The sequence below is a fragment of the Aegilops tauschii genome, chromosome 2, assembly GCF_002575655.3.
Source record: "Aegilops tauschii subsp. strangulata cultivar AL8/78 chromosome 2, Aet v6.0, whole genome shotgun sequence".
In the NCBI taxonomy this organism is placed as follows: domain Eukaryota; kingdom Viridiplantae; phylum Streptophyta; class Magnoliopsida; order Poales; family Poaceae; genus Aegilops; species Aegilops tauschii.
The window spans coordinates 169622185-169636993 of NC_053036.3; positions in this window are offsets into that span (position 1 = coordinate 169622185).

The following is a 14809-nucleotide window of genomic DNA, read 5'->3' on the forward strand; positions in this document are numbered from 1 at the left end:
GAGCCAAGGTCAGATTCGTCAAGATGGCAGAAAGATTCACCTCAAATGTTGCAGCCCCAACGCAGCAAGAATCTCTTCAGGCTCAAGCATCTGCACAGCCAACTGAAGAACATGCCAGCACTGCTAATGAAGATCAGGTTGCTAAAGAAACTAAAAGTACCAGGGCTGATGATGGTACTCCAGCCGCTGATGACATTGCCAAGGCAACCACTAGTATTGCGCCTGAAGATCAAGCTAGGCCAGCTAAAGCATCTGCTGGCTGAGCCTGAAGACACTGAACAAGCCAGGGCAACTGCATCTGTTGCGCCTGAGGAAACTGCACCAGATTCCTCTGCTCCTCCTGCACCAACGCCAAGTCCTATCCTTCCTTCTGCAATAGAAGCGAAGAAAACCAAGGCTGCGGAGCAAGCAAGAGTGAAGAAAATAAAAGCATATGCCGACTCAGAGTCTTCAGCACCAAAGAAAGTGAAGACTTTGACGAGCTCTTTTGAAAATCCAATTGATGATGTTCCTGTTTCAAGCATGCCATCAAAGGAGATTGTTCCCTTTGGTGATGATTTTGAAATCCCAAGTGGATCAGATGAGGAAGATCCTCCTGCTGCTTCGTCAGAGCAGTTGGACGAAGAAATTGAAGTGGATAACATCCCTTCAACCCCTCTAGTATCATCACCCATGCCTCAATTTACAGCTAAAGAGGCAGGCATTCAGGAAATTGATGAAGAAGAAGAAGAAGACGTGGACATTGGGTGCTCCCCACCTATTCTGGATGATGACTAATGGGAAAGTCATCACCCCAATTCACCACTATTCACTCCTCTGCAACAAATTCCTCAGTCCCCGGTTCAGACTGAAGAAATTCATACAGGGTCTGATGAACCTCAAGCTTCACTGCTCACCATTCCTAAAGAAGTTCCAGCAAAGGGAGTCCTTGATTAGGGGGTCCTCGGACAGCCAGACTATATACTTTGGCCGGACTGTTGGACTATGAAGATACAAGATTGAAGACTTCATCCCGTGTCCGGATGGGACTCTTCTTTGCGTGGAAGGCAAGCTTGGCAATTCGGATATGTAGATCTCCTCCCTTGTAACCGACTCTGTGTAACCCTAGCCCCCTCCGGTGTCTATATAAACCGGAGGGTTTAGTCCGTAGGACAACAACAATCATAATCATAGGCTAGCTTCTAGGGTTTAGCCTCTACGATCTCGTGGTAGATCAACTCTTGTAATACTCATATCATCAAGATCAATCAAGCAGGAAGTAGGGTATTACCTCCATCGAGAGGGCCCGAACCTGGGTAAACATCGTGTCCCCCGCCTCCTGTTACCATCCGCCTTAGACGCACAGTTCGGGACCCCCTACCCGAGATCCGCCAGTTTTGACACCGACATTGGTGCTTTCATTGAGAGTTCCACTGTGCCGTCACGATAAGGCTTGATGGCTCGCCTTGTCGTCATGGACAGCATCACCTCTGGGGGAGCCCTGGCTGCAGGCCAAACTCTCCGACTAGGCGGCTTCGTCATGACCGCCCATTCGGCCGTCGCACCGACGATGACTTCTTAGGTCATCAAAAACAGCCTCCACGTCGGGTCGGAATTCGCCGAGCAGATGGACCCAATGGAGCTCTATTCTTTGAACGAGCTCTTGGATCGCATCGTCGCCCTGGGAGTCGCTACGGACTATGATCGGATCGGGCTCAAACCCGACCAAAGGAAGATTAACTCTCCGCCGGTCACCCATCAGATAGCGGTGGTGGAGGAGCAATGTTGTGATTCTTCCTGTATTTTGAGGACGAACTATGTCCGGATTCCCGAGCTCTGTGAGCCAGATACCCGTCTACGGGAGGACATGGCCCAAGCTTCGAACTTAGAATCAGGCATGGGGCCAGAACTATTGGGCAACATCCCGGAGCCCGACCTTCCAAGCTCGGAAACTCCTCCGCCCCTGGGTTCCAGATCGGGTCAGGGTTTGGACCTAAATCTACCCACCCACCCAGACATAAGTGATATTTCCCACATTAGACAAGAGCCCCAAGAGACAGTGCATCACTATTGAGCCAGATTCCTCCTTGTAATGAACAAGGTCAAGGATTGTCGCGAGGAAGACGCAATTTCATTCTTTTGCAAAAATTGCACGGACAAGGGAATCCTCAAAGCCATAAGTCGCCATGACATAGCACACTTCACTGACTTGGCGGCCATAGTACGGAAGTACTGTGCAATGGAAAGCGCCTGGAAAACCCAAGCAAAATTCTGGGATCCCCCGGTTCTCACTAGAAACCCCGTCCGAATTAAAAGGGTGTACTCTCGTAAGTCACGCGATCCAATTACAAAGAAACCAAAGCCCACTACGGGTCGTGGAACTATATTGGAGGGATGGCTCAATGGGCCATGCAAAATTCACAGTACACCGGACACCATACCAACACACTGCCTTAGAGCATGTTGGTACTCCGGCCGGTGGCCAAGAGCGGTGAGGATCTCCTCATCAACAATACCACAGAGCACCATCCCATGGAAAATAACAATACAGTATTGACAGTCTTCGAGACCTTCGACTCAAAGAATAGGCACAAGCGAGCACTCCGCAGCCTTGCCGAAGTCTGCCACGTCGCAGCAATAAATCCATGGAACGACATGGCTATAACCTTCAATGCCAGTGACAAGCCTCAATTCCGAATAGCCTGAGCACCAGCCGCCTTGGTCCTTAGTCCAATTGTGGACGGCTTCCGGCTTACTAAAGTGCTCATGGATGGTGGCAGCGGATTAAACCTCATCTACGAGGAGACTCTTAACAAAATGGAAATAGACCCGCATTGAGCAAAGCAGCACGACCTTCAGAGGAATCATCCCTAGTCGGGAGGGACGATGTGCGGGAAAAATCACACTAGATGTGGTATTCGGCACGCCGGAGAATTATAGGTCCGAAGAAATCACATTCCAAGTGGCCCCGTTCAGTAGCGGATACCATGCCCTTTTAGGGCGGGAGGCATTCACGATCTTCCAAGCTATACCCCATTACGGGTACATGAAGCTCAAAATGCCCAGGCCCAAGGGAATCATCACTCTAACTAGTGATCCAGACATTGCACCCCGCGCCGAAAATAAAACCGCCGCACTAGCCCTCGAGGCGTTATCCAAAGCCCTTGCGGCCGAAGGACTAACTGCGCTGCACTCCACAGTGGACAGGGACGACGTGATACTCGACAAAAGACCCAAGTCCACCTCTTTTAAACCAGCGGACGAAATAGTCAAATTCCAGGTCCACCCAACAGACCCTACAAAAACAGCATCCATCGGGGCACAGCTGGACCCCACAACAGACGCCGCATTGCGGAGTTCTTGCGCGAAAATTGGGACATATTCGCCTGGCATCCTTCAGACATGTCAGGAATCCCACGCAGGCTGGCCGAGCATAGCCTTAACATCCTAAAGGGGTTCAAGCCGGTCAAGCAGACTCTCCGGCGTTTCTCTGAGCCTAAGCGACAAGCCATGGGAGAAGATCTAGCCAAGTTACTTGAGGCCGGATTTATCAGAGAAATAAAACATCTGGACTGGCTAGCAAACCTGGTGATGGTACCAAAGAAGGACAAATCCTGGCGCCTATGTGTCGATATCAAGGACCTTAACAAGGCTTGCCCCAAGGATCCCTTCCCCCTCCCCCGCGTCGACCAAATTATGGACGCTATCACAAGACACGATTCATTGTGTTTCCTCGACGCATACTCCGGATACCATGAAATTAAGATGGCGGTGTCCGATCAAGCCGCAACGGCATTTATCACCCCATACGGCTCTTTCTGTTTTAACACCATGTCTTTCGGGCTCAAAAACGCCGGTGCAACCTATCAACGCATGATTCAGACATGCTTGGAAACACAGATCGGCAAAATAGTGGAGGCATACGTAGACGATGTGGTCATTAAAACCAGACACGTCAAATCCTTAATAGACGACTTGAGGCTCACGTTCGACAATCTCCGAACATACGACATCAAGCTCAATTCGGAAAACTGCGTCTTCGGCGTGCCCGCCGGAAAGCTCTTAGGCTTCATCGTCTCCAATAGAGGAATTGAAGCAAATCCGTCTAAAATCCGAGCTCTGTCATAGTTGGCTATCCCAACAGACCTCAAGCAAATCCAGAAACTAACTGGATGCGTGGCTGCCTTAAGCCGCTTTATCTCCCGATTAGGAGAAAAGGCACTACCTCTTTATCGCCTTCTTCGACGCACCGAACACTTCGAGTGGACGGATGCGGCCGCAGCCGGATTGGAAGAAATAAAAGCCGTTTTGGCCACCAACGCAATCTTGGCCGCGCCAAATGTCGGCGAACCAATGCTGTTATATATAGCGGCAACACACCAAGTTGTAAGCGCAGTGCTCGTCGTCGAATGAGAGACGGACGGACATAAGTTCCCGCTTCAAAAGCCGGTATACTATGTATCCGCTGTCCTCACCCCATGCAAATCACGGTACCCACATTATCAAAAGATAGCATACGCGGTCTTCATGGCATCCCGGAAACTACGACACTAGTTTCAAGAGTGTTCAATTACGGTAGCCTCTGAAGTACCACTCAACGACATAATAAACAACCGTGATGCCACGGGCCGGATTGCTAAATGGGCCATTGAGCTCCTCCCGTTCGACATAATATACAAACCATGGCGAGCCATTAAGTCACAAGTACTGGCTGATTTCGTCGCCGAATTGACAGAAGCCGAACTCCCTAAAGAGTACGGCGCGTACTCCAATTGGATCATGCACTTTGACGGCTCTAAAATGCTGGCTGGTCTGGGGGCTGGCGTCGTCCTGACATCCCCCACCGGAGATACAGTCCAATACGTACTGCAAATACTATACACAGACTCCAACAACACAGCAGAATATGAGGCCCTGTTACATGATCTCCGGATGGCAGTCTCCATGGGCATTCAACGCCTAAAGGTGCGCGGGGATTCGAACCTTGCAATATCTCAAATAAATGGAGACTTCGACGCCAAGGATCCGAAAATGGCGGCTTACCGCAACGCCGTCCTCAAGATGTCAGCTCGGTTCGAGGGGCTTGAATTCCACCATGTGGTCCGGGAAAACAATCAAGCGGCGGATATCCTCGCCCACATCGGTGCTAAGCGCGACCCTGTCCCACCTAATATCTTCTTGGAAAGGCTGTTTAAGCCATCTGTGGTATGGGAAGGAGAGACCGGCAACAATAGTCCGGACCCGGCCACAACGCCAGATCCCGAACACTATGACGTAATCGGAGGCTCTACCACCGAAATAACACCTCCGGTCCACGTGATTATGGTCGTCATCGCCCCGTGGATAGAACCCTTCTTGGCTTACCTAACTAGGCAAGAACTCCCCGAGGACCCAAACGAGGCACGTTGCATTGTGCAGCGGGCTAAAGCCTACAAGGTCCACGAGGGAGAGCTTTATATGAAAAGCGCTACCGGAGTACTTCAAAGGTGCATCTCTGAAGAGGAAGGACGGCAACTATTGGCAGAAATTCATGCTGGACTTGGCGGCCATCACGCCGCAGCCCTGGAGGAGGAGCGTGACGTGGCGAAAGCCCGCTCCACATTCTATCAGCAACAGGCTCGACGGTATCAAAGCAGAGAAGTACGGGCCAAAACTTATAACGTTGGCGAACTCGTTCTTCGCCTACCGGAGAAGAAAAAGAACAAACTCGATCCCAAATGGGAAGGTCCCTTCATTATTGACAAAGTTCTGACTGGTGGAGCGTACCGCCTGCGGGATGCATCGGACAATCGACTCGAGCCAAACCCATGGAACGCGGCCAGACTCCGAAGGTTTTACGCCTAGTGCCGGACTCTCTGTTCGTCTCCTTACCTCCGTCAAATTTTTATATATATCCGTTATATGTCTTTTCTTTCTTTCTTTTCTCCCTTTTTATTTTTCATGGCCTTAAAAGGTTAAAATGTGTCTTGACTACACAATCTTGACGCGCTAGGCGTGCTCATTATACATGGGGGCTTCTTATACAGAAGCTTAATATAACTATGTTCCGGGCTCTATGCCCCCTGCACATGTGTTACTTTTCCACATGCACCTTTTCTTCGCCATTATATGCATCGATATGACTTAAGTTTTGGCCAAGCTGGGATGCCTGGCTCTTGTGTTTATGCCCTACGTTCCCGTTAATTCGGCTAGGGCATAAGGGGAGCACCTCTGCGATTGTTACTGGCGGGTCAGCCGGATGTGTACCTCAGACTGGGTGAAGCCGAAAGCTAGCGTTCTTAAGGGAATATTCGGTCGGTGAACAAAAGATGACTTTTACTTATTGTAATACATGCCCCCAGATGTTTATATCCCGCGTCTCTTTTCACAGTCCGGACATGCACATCAATGCATGCGTACCCAGGGAAAGGAACCCTTAACGGAACTATTCTCCCTAGAAGATGTTTCTTACTATCCATGTAATATAACATAGCTAGTTGGGTACTTGTCTGTTCAAGCACTTATGACCCCTACGCCTGGTTTCCACGCATACCCCGGTTTTTACATAACTAAGCGGGTATTCGGATACACTCCAGACTATTGGGTCCGGAGGTCGAAGCAAAAAGGTCCGCCATGATAAATGATTTACAATCCGGCTAGCGACAATATATGTCAATTGAAGTACACAGTCACTTAGACTGACTAAATTCTTCTTCTATACCATCCAACAGGCTGTCTAGCCTATAATCCTGTTGGGAATACTTTGCGGCTAATTTCACCTGGTCATACACCAAACTGACGGGGATTTCTTTCCCATCAGACCCCACAGGTCCGACTTCGGCCATATGGTTCGGGTCAGCCTTGGTATATCGAGTCTTCACCATGGCCAAGCTTCCCTCGCACCTTGTCAGCAGACAGATATCTTCCATAATCGGAAGCGCCGCCGCGCTACCTTGAGCATCTCTACGAGCTCCCCCATGCCTCCTGGCAGGGAGGCGGATGGCCACAAGGCCTGGGCAATGCTCTGCATCACCTGCCGAACTTGTTCGTGCAGTTGTGAGAGCTCGGGCAGAAGATCACCTGTAGACCTAGGCATCTCTTCTGCTGGACGACCCGTCAGCATACCTACAGATATAACTCTGTTAGCCGGTTTCTTCGCCGAAATCTATAAAAGTTTGTTTAAGCACTTACTAAAACTGCCGCATCGAAGCCTCTTATTCTCCTTTACGGAGTCAGCAAGCTAGGCCCGAACATCTTTCAGTTCAACACTCAACCGGATATTGGCATCTTGGAGATCGTTGTTCTCCTGCCTAACCCGCTTAAGCACGTGCTCGACAGCCTTTAACTATCGTTGAGCATGTTGCTCATCCCCTCGCATGAACTCCGGATTCATTCCGGGATCATCTGCAGAATCTATTGTTAGATTTGCAGGCATGCCGCACACTAACCGGTACATGTCATTCTTTTTGATAGAGGCAAGTGTTACCAGAGGGGGCCTTCTCGGACTCCTTCATCGCGGCAACTGTGGCCCGTAGCTGGGCTTTGCACTCCTCCAGCTCTTGAGACAACTAGGTATTCTTCTCCGTAAGAACCTACACAAATAATGATCCTTAAATCAGTTGTGTCAACTGTTTCAAGTCTCAGGGGCTACTGATATACGTAATTATCAGATTTTTTTTACCCGTATATCCTTTACATACTGGTCTGTGGCTCTGGCAAGACCATTTTCAGTAGGTCGGATGTACGCGTCTCCTGAGTTGAAGGCATCGAACGCCTCTTGAGAGAAACAAGTGTCGCGGAGTACGGCCCGGCGACGCCTGTGATTCATGGCACTCTCCACTGCGGAATTTGTAGCGGACAGCCTATCCGCATCCTCTGTAGGAGGAACATCCGGCGTTGTCCTCGCGTTACCATCTGCCTCTAGGTCCGGCTCTGAAGCCCGGCTAGTGGAGGCGTGGCCGGGAGGATCTCCGGATATAGTCCGACGAGCATTTTTTTGCCAGGAACCATGGACGTTATTATATTTTAAAGACGACAACCACGAGCAGGTTCCTTTTTCATACCTCTGTGACGGCATCTCAGTCCTGACCGCCTTCCTTTTAATCCTACCCGGTTTCGGTGCCCCTTGTTGGTGAGTCACTGCGGGTTCGGCATGGCGTCCCGAGGGCCTTCCCTGTAAGACACCAAATGTGTGCGGTGGGTGAAGTGAAAAAAAGGGATCCTTCTCGGAAGTTGGGACTCCGGTTTTACTTACATGCGATGCAGGGAGCAGTCCAGGATAATCGGCTAGGATGGCCACCAAGACACCGTCGCAGCTTAACTGACAGAATGTCCTGTCGATGAGCTCCACGAATGTGTCCGGATCTTCTTCGAGTCCGGGGTCGAGGGCCCGGTCAGGATCCTCTGGTTGTGGAGACGCGCTGTGGACCTCCCTCATAGCTTTTCGCAGTTCCTGCTACGAAATAGCAAGGTAAATATTTATGGCAAAGAATGCGGGAAGGTCTGGAGTAAAAAGTAGCATCTCACCTAGTTTGGGGGTTTGTACATGGAGAATCCATCCCGTGGCTTGATGCGGATGAACTCCTCTTCCTCTCCTTTATATAAATCGGACAGTATTTTCGCTAGAGCAGCGACGGAGTCCGGACCTTTACGACCGCAGCGGGTGGCATCGTCTTCTCCATTGAAGTGCCACATGGGTTGTCCCCGATATTGAAGTGGATGCACCCCCCGCATTATACATATTGACATAACCTCGATTATTGTCAATCCTGATTTGGCCAGCGTTTGTATCCGGCCCATCAGGTAAAGGACCTCTGTGTTATCTTCCTCCTGGGGGCTCCGAGGGCGCCAGTTGCGGCGTTTCTTCAAAGGTGCGTTATTAAACTCAGGAAGGCCCATCCGAACAGGGTCCGGAAGGGGGACGTCCTCCATATAAAACCACTCCGAAGACCAGTCTTCGGATGTCTTCTTCGGAGTACCGGACAGGTATCCGGTCCTAGTGATGCGCCATATCTCGGCTCCGCCCAGTTGATATATTGACCCCTCTTGTGTACGGGGTACGAGGCAGAATATCCTCTTCCATAGCTCGAAATGAGCTTCGCAGCCCAAAAACAGCTCGCAAAGGGTGACATAGCCAGCGATGTGTAATATGGAGGTGGGAGTAAAATTATGCAGCTGGAGGCCGTAGAACTACAGGAGCCCGCGGAGGAACGGATGGATTGGAAATCCAAGTCCCCTTAATAAGTAAGGGACAAGGCATACCCGCTCCCCCATAGATGGGTTGGGAAAGCTCTCCGCTTGCTCCCCACCATTGTAAGTGGCTAGTCCGGCTCGGACGTGGACCATATACGCAGGAGGGAGAAACCCCTAGGTCTGTAACTCAACTAATTGTCTGTGGGAGACGGAATACTTCTTCCAATTGCCTGGCTTAGGGCTACGGGAGCGAGAGGAGGAGCTGCGATGGTCGGCCATGATGGGATGGATTTTTTCAGGCGCGCTCCAATGGATACTCGCTGAGGGAGGATGGTGTGATCTAGATCTGAGGATCCCCGGTCCCTTAAATAGATGATTTACTCACATGGTTAGGGTGGCAAGTGTAAAAATGCCCCGACTTCTCGCATTCGCTCGACACGTGGAAGATAGCCATTATTAGGTGCGGAAGCCAAGGAGTGCAACATTTATGGGAAGCCAGACACTACTCGACAGGTACTCAGAATTTGGAGAAGAACCCGCCTTGCAATGCCGAAGACAATTTGCGTGCCAGAATCATCGTCATTGAAGCCTGGTTCGGGGGCTACTGAGGGAGTCCTGGATTAGGGGGTCCTCGGACAGCCGGACTATATACTTTGGCCGGACTGTTGGACTATGAAGATACAAGATTGAAGACTTCGTCCCATGTCTGGATGGGACTCTCCTTTGCGTGGAAGGCAAGCTTGGCAATTCGGATATGTAGATCTCCTCCCTTGTAACCGACTCTGTATAACCCTAGCCCCCTCTAGTGTCTATATAAACCGGAGGGTTTAGTCCATAGGACAACAACAATCATAATCATAGGCTTGCTTCTAGGGTTTAGCCTCTACGATCTCGTGGTAGATCAACTCTTGTAATACTCATATCATCAAGATCAATCAAGCAGGAAGTAGGGTATTACCTCCATCGAGAGGGCTCGAACCTGGGTAAACATCGTGTCCCCCGCCTCCTGTTACCATCTACCTCAGATGCATAGTTCGGGACCCCCTACCCGAGATCCGCCGGTTTTGACACCGACACCAGCCACTAGTGCTGATGTAAATGTTGTTGAAGAAATGGAGACCCAGGCTGCTACTGATGATATTTCACCTGAAATTCCTCAGCCCGCGGCTCCTGAGACTGTGATTCAAGAGGCCGTGAAGACACTGACTGATACTCCTCAGCCCAAGCCAAAGAATCCCTTCTCAAAGAAGCAGAAGTTCAAAGCTGATGAGTTCTTCCTTGAACACGTTTTCTTCATGGAATATAATCCCTATGACTGTGCTCGTCTTCGACGCAAGCATTTCTGGACAGCAAGTCACATGAACTACTACTCTTCACTGTGAAGGAAATATGCCCTAGAGGCAATAATAAAGTATTATTTATTTCCTTATATCATGATAAATGTTTATTATTCATGCTAGAATTGTATTAACCGGAAACATAATACATGTGTGAATACATAGACAAACAGTGTGTGACTAGTATGCCTCTACTTGACTAGCTCGTTAATCAAAGATGGTTATGTTTCCTAGCCATAGACATGAGTTGTCATTTGATTAACGGGATCACCTCATTAGGAGAATGACGTGATTGACTTGACCCATTCCGTTAGCTTAGCACCCGATCGTTTAGTATGTTGCTATTGCTTTCTTCATGACTTATACATGTTCCTATGACTATGAGATTATGCAACTCCCGTTTACCGGAGGAACACTTTGTGTGCTACCAAATGTCACAACGTAACTGGGTGATTATAAAGGTGCTCTACAGGTGGCCCCAAAGGTACTTGTTGGGTTGGCGTATTTCGAGATTAGGATTTGTCACTCCGATTGTCGGAGAGGTATCTCTGGGCCCACTCGGTAATGCACATCACTATAAGCCTTGCAAGCATTGTGACTAATGAGTTAGTTGCGGGATAATGTATTACGGAACGAGTAAAGAGACTTGCCGGTAACGACACTGAACTAGGTATTGAGATACCGACGATCGAATCTCGGGAAGTAACATACCGATGACAAAGGGAACAACGTATGTTGTTATGCGGTCTGACCGATAAAGATCTTCGTAGAATATGTAGGAACCAATATGAGCATCCAGGTTCCGCTATTGGTTATTGACCGGAAAGGTGTCTCGGTCATGTCTACATAGTTCTCGAACCCGTAGGGTCCGCACGCTTAACGTTACGATGACAGTTATATTATGAGTTTATATGTTTTGATGTACCGAAGGTTGTTCGGAGTCCCGGATGTGATCACGGACATGACAAGGAGACTCGAAATGGTCGAGACATAAAGATTGATATATTGGACGACTATATTCGGACACCAGAAGTGTTCCGGAGAAGTTTCGGATAAAACCAGAGTGCCGGAGGGGTTACCGGAACCCCCCGGGGAAGTATTGGGCCTTAGTGGGCCTGACGGGAGAGAGAGGGCAGCAGCCAGGAGGTGGCGCGCCCACTCCCATGAGGAGTCCGAATTGGACTAGGGGAGGGGGGCGCGGCCCCTCTTTCCCTCTCCCTCTCCCTCTCTTTCCTTCCCCCTCTCTCTTCCTAGTTGGACTAGGAAAGGGGAGTCCTACTCCTACTAGGAGGAGGACTCCCCCCCTCTCCTTGGCGCGCCCCAAGGGCAGCCGGCCTCCCCCCTTGCTCCTTTATATATGGGGGCAGGGGGCACCCCATAGACACAACAATTGATCTATTGATCTCTTAGCCGTGTGCGGTGCCCCCCTCCACCATATTACACCTCGATAATATCGTAGCGGTGCTTAGGCGAAACCCTGCGTCGATAGAACATCATCATCGTCACCACGCCGTCGTGCTGACGAAACTCTCCCTCAACACTCGGCTGGATCGGAGTTCGAGGGACGTCATCGAGCTGAACGTGTGCTGAACTCGGAGGTGCCGTGCGTTCGGTACTTGATCGGTCGGATCGTGAAGACGTACGACTACATCAACCGCATTGTGTTAACGCTTCCGCTTTCGGTCTACGAGGGTACGTGGACAACACTCTCCCCTCTCGTTGCTATGCATCACCATGATCTTGCGTGTGCGTAGGATAATTTTTGAAATTACTACGTTCCCCAACAATGGCATCCGAGCCTGGTTTTATGCGTTGATGCTATGCACGAGTAGAACACAAGTGAGTTGTGGGCGATATAAGTCATACTGCTTACCAGCATGTCATACTTTGGTTCGGCGGTATTGTGAGATGAAGCGGCCCGGACCGACATTACGCGTACGCTTACACGAGACTGGTTTCACCGTTGCGAGCACTCGTTGATTAAAGGTGACTGGCGGGTGTCTGTCGCTCTCACTTTAGTTGAACCGAGTGTGGCTACGCCTGGTCCTTGCGAAGGTTAAAACAGCACCAACTTGACAAACTATCGTTGTGGTTTTGATGCATAGGTAAGAACGGTTCTTGCTAAGCCCTTAGCAGCCACGTAAAACTTGCAACAACAAAGTAGAGACGTCTTACTTGTTTTTGCAGGGCATGTTGTGATGTGATATGGTCAAGACATGATGCTATATTTTATTGTATGAGATGATCATGTTTTGTAACCGAGTTATCGGCAACTGGCAGGAGCCATATGGTTGTCGCTTTATTGTATGCAATGCAATCTCCATGTAATTGTTTTACTTTATCACTAAGCGGTAGCGATAGTCATAAAAGCAATAAGTTGGCGAGACGACAACGATACTACGATGGAGATCAAGGTGTCGCGCCGGTGACGATGGTGATCATGACGGTGCTTCGGAGATGGAGATCACAAGCACAAGATGATGATGGCCATATCATATCACTTATATTTATTGCATGTGATGTTAATCTTTTATGCATCTTATCTTGCTTTGATTGACGGTCGTGGGCATCATGAAGAATCTGCTATTCAACATCATCCATGGAGTTCCTGTCAACTACCATGATTTCTTAACGAGGACTATGGCCAATGTTGCTCTTTCACCGTTTGAATTGAAGCTACGCTCCCTGGATAATGAGATTCATCAGATCAAGGTCTTCAATCAACTACAAGGCTGATACACTTAATCATGGCAGCTACTTGCCCCCTATTGAAGTCCTCAAGCGGACTATTTCCTCAGATGAGAAGGGCAAGGCCGCTGTTATTGATGAAGGCACACGTCCATTGGATGGACAGTTTCGCAAAGCAGCATCCTACTCCACCAATAATGACTCTGCTACGCATGACTCTACCACTAATACTTCAAAGCAAAAACCTCAAGGCACAGCTCTAAGGGTGATGAATGATCGTGAGCTTCCCCTCAGTCTTCATCAAAAGGTCGATTGCAATCACAAATGGGTCAAGCGTCAGTTTGGTTCAATTCTTCAGAACATGAATATCACGCAAAACACAGTGAAGAAGAACCATTACTACCTCCATGAAGTTTTTAATCGCACCTGGGCTGTTCTGTCTCATCTCTATGGTGAAGAACATCTTAAGCAGATGGGCTTCAAGCAGGACTATGACTGGTCTCAGCCACCTTCGAAGAAATTCAAGAAGGTCAAAGTTCCTCACTTGGTGGCCAGCTCTTATTCTTCATCGCGCGAGACTGATGAACATGAAGACTTGGACGACACTGCGGCACGCCCTACATCAACGGACGACCCCAACAACGCTGGCGCTCCTCCATCGACTTCCTTATGATATTCTTCAGGGGTGTTAGTCCTCATTTTTCGTTCCTTTTGGTCATTCGATGACAAAGGGGGAGAAATTTGAGTTAGTCTTCAAGTGGGTCTATATATGGGCTTTTTTTTGCTAAGTTACAACTCTCGTTCTTTTGAAGACTTTGTTGGATCGAGTTGTAATCTTAACTCCGATGGTGGTCTGATACTTTTGCTATGTTCTTCTGCATGCTATTTCCTCATATATGTTAATGCACGCATGCTGAATTACATCAGTCACCAAATTTCATCATGCATTTCAAATTCTTCATATCATATGTTAAATGTGTATGAATTAAAAAGATATAGGGGGATATCTCCATGATTCCACTCTTCAATGTGCATTGCTTCTCAAAAGAAAATTCCTCACATATGCACATCTTCAGGGGGAGTTCTTCTATATCTTGCAATCAAATTCCTCAATATCAGTATTTACACTTCATATGTTTATCCCCGTTGAAAACATAACCTATATTGTCATCAATCACAAAATGGGGGAGATTGTAAGTGCATCTAGTGCCCCTTAGTGATTTTGGTGTATTGAAGACTTATAGGTTAAGGGACTAATGTGTTTGTGAGTGTACATAGGTCTATAAGTCTATGAGGAGTTTGATATTTACAGAGAAAGTCGACCCCTAAAAATGAATGTCTTCAACTAAAGACTTTGGCTTTCTGAAGACTTTGAAAGTGAAGAAATTGGTGTGATCGTGAAGACTCTATATTCATGCGAAGTATATAACGCGTGAAGACTTTTGTTTTCGTAGTTTCATTTTTATCTTTATTGAGTCATAGGAAACACCGTACTGTTAAAGGCGGTCGAGGAAAAACTAACGAAAAGTTTCCAAGTGATGCTCATCTCAAAATCCTACACCTACCAATCCTTTCGAGTGAAGCCATTGGAAATCTCATACAGTTCAGTCAATTTCTTCAGTGACAGAGATGAA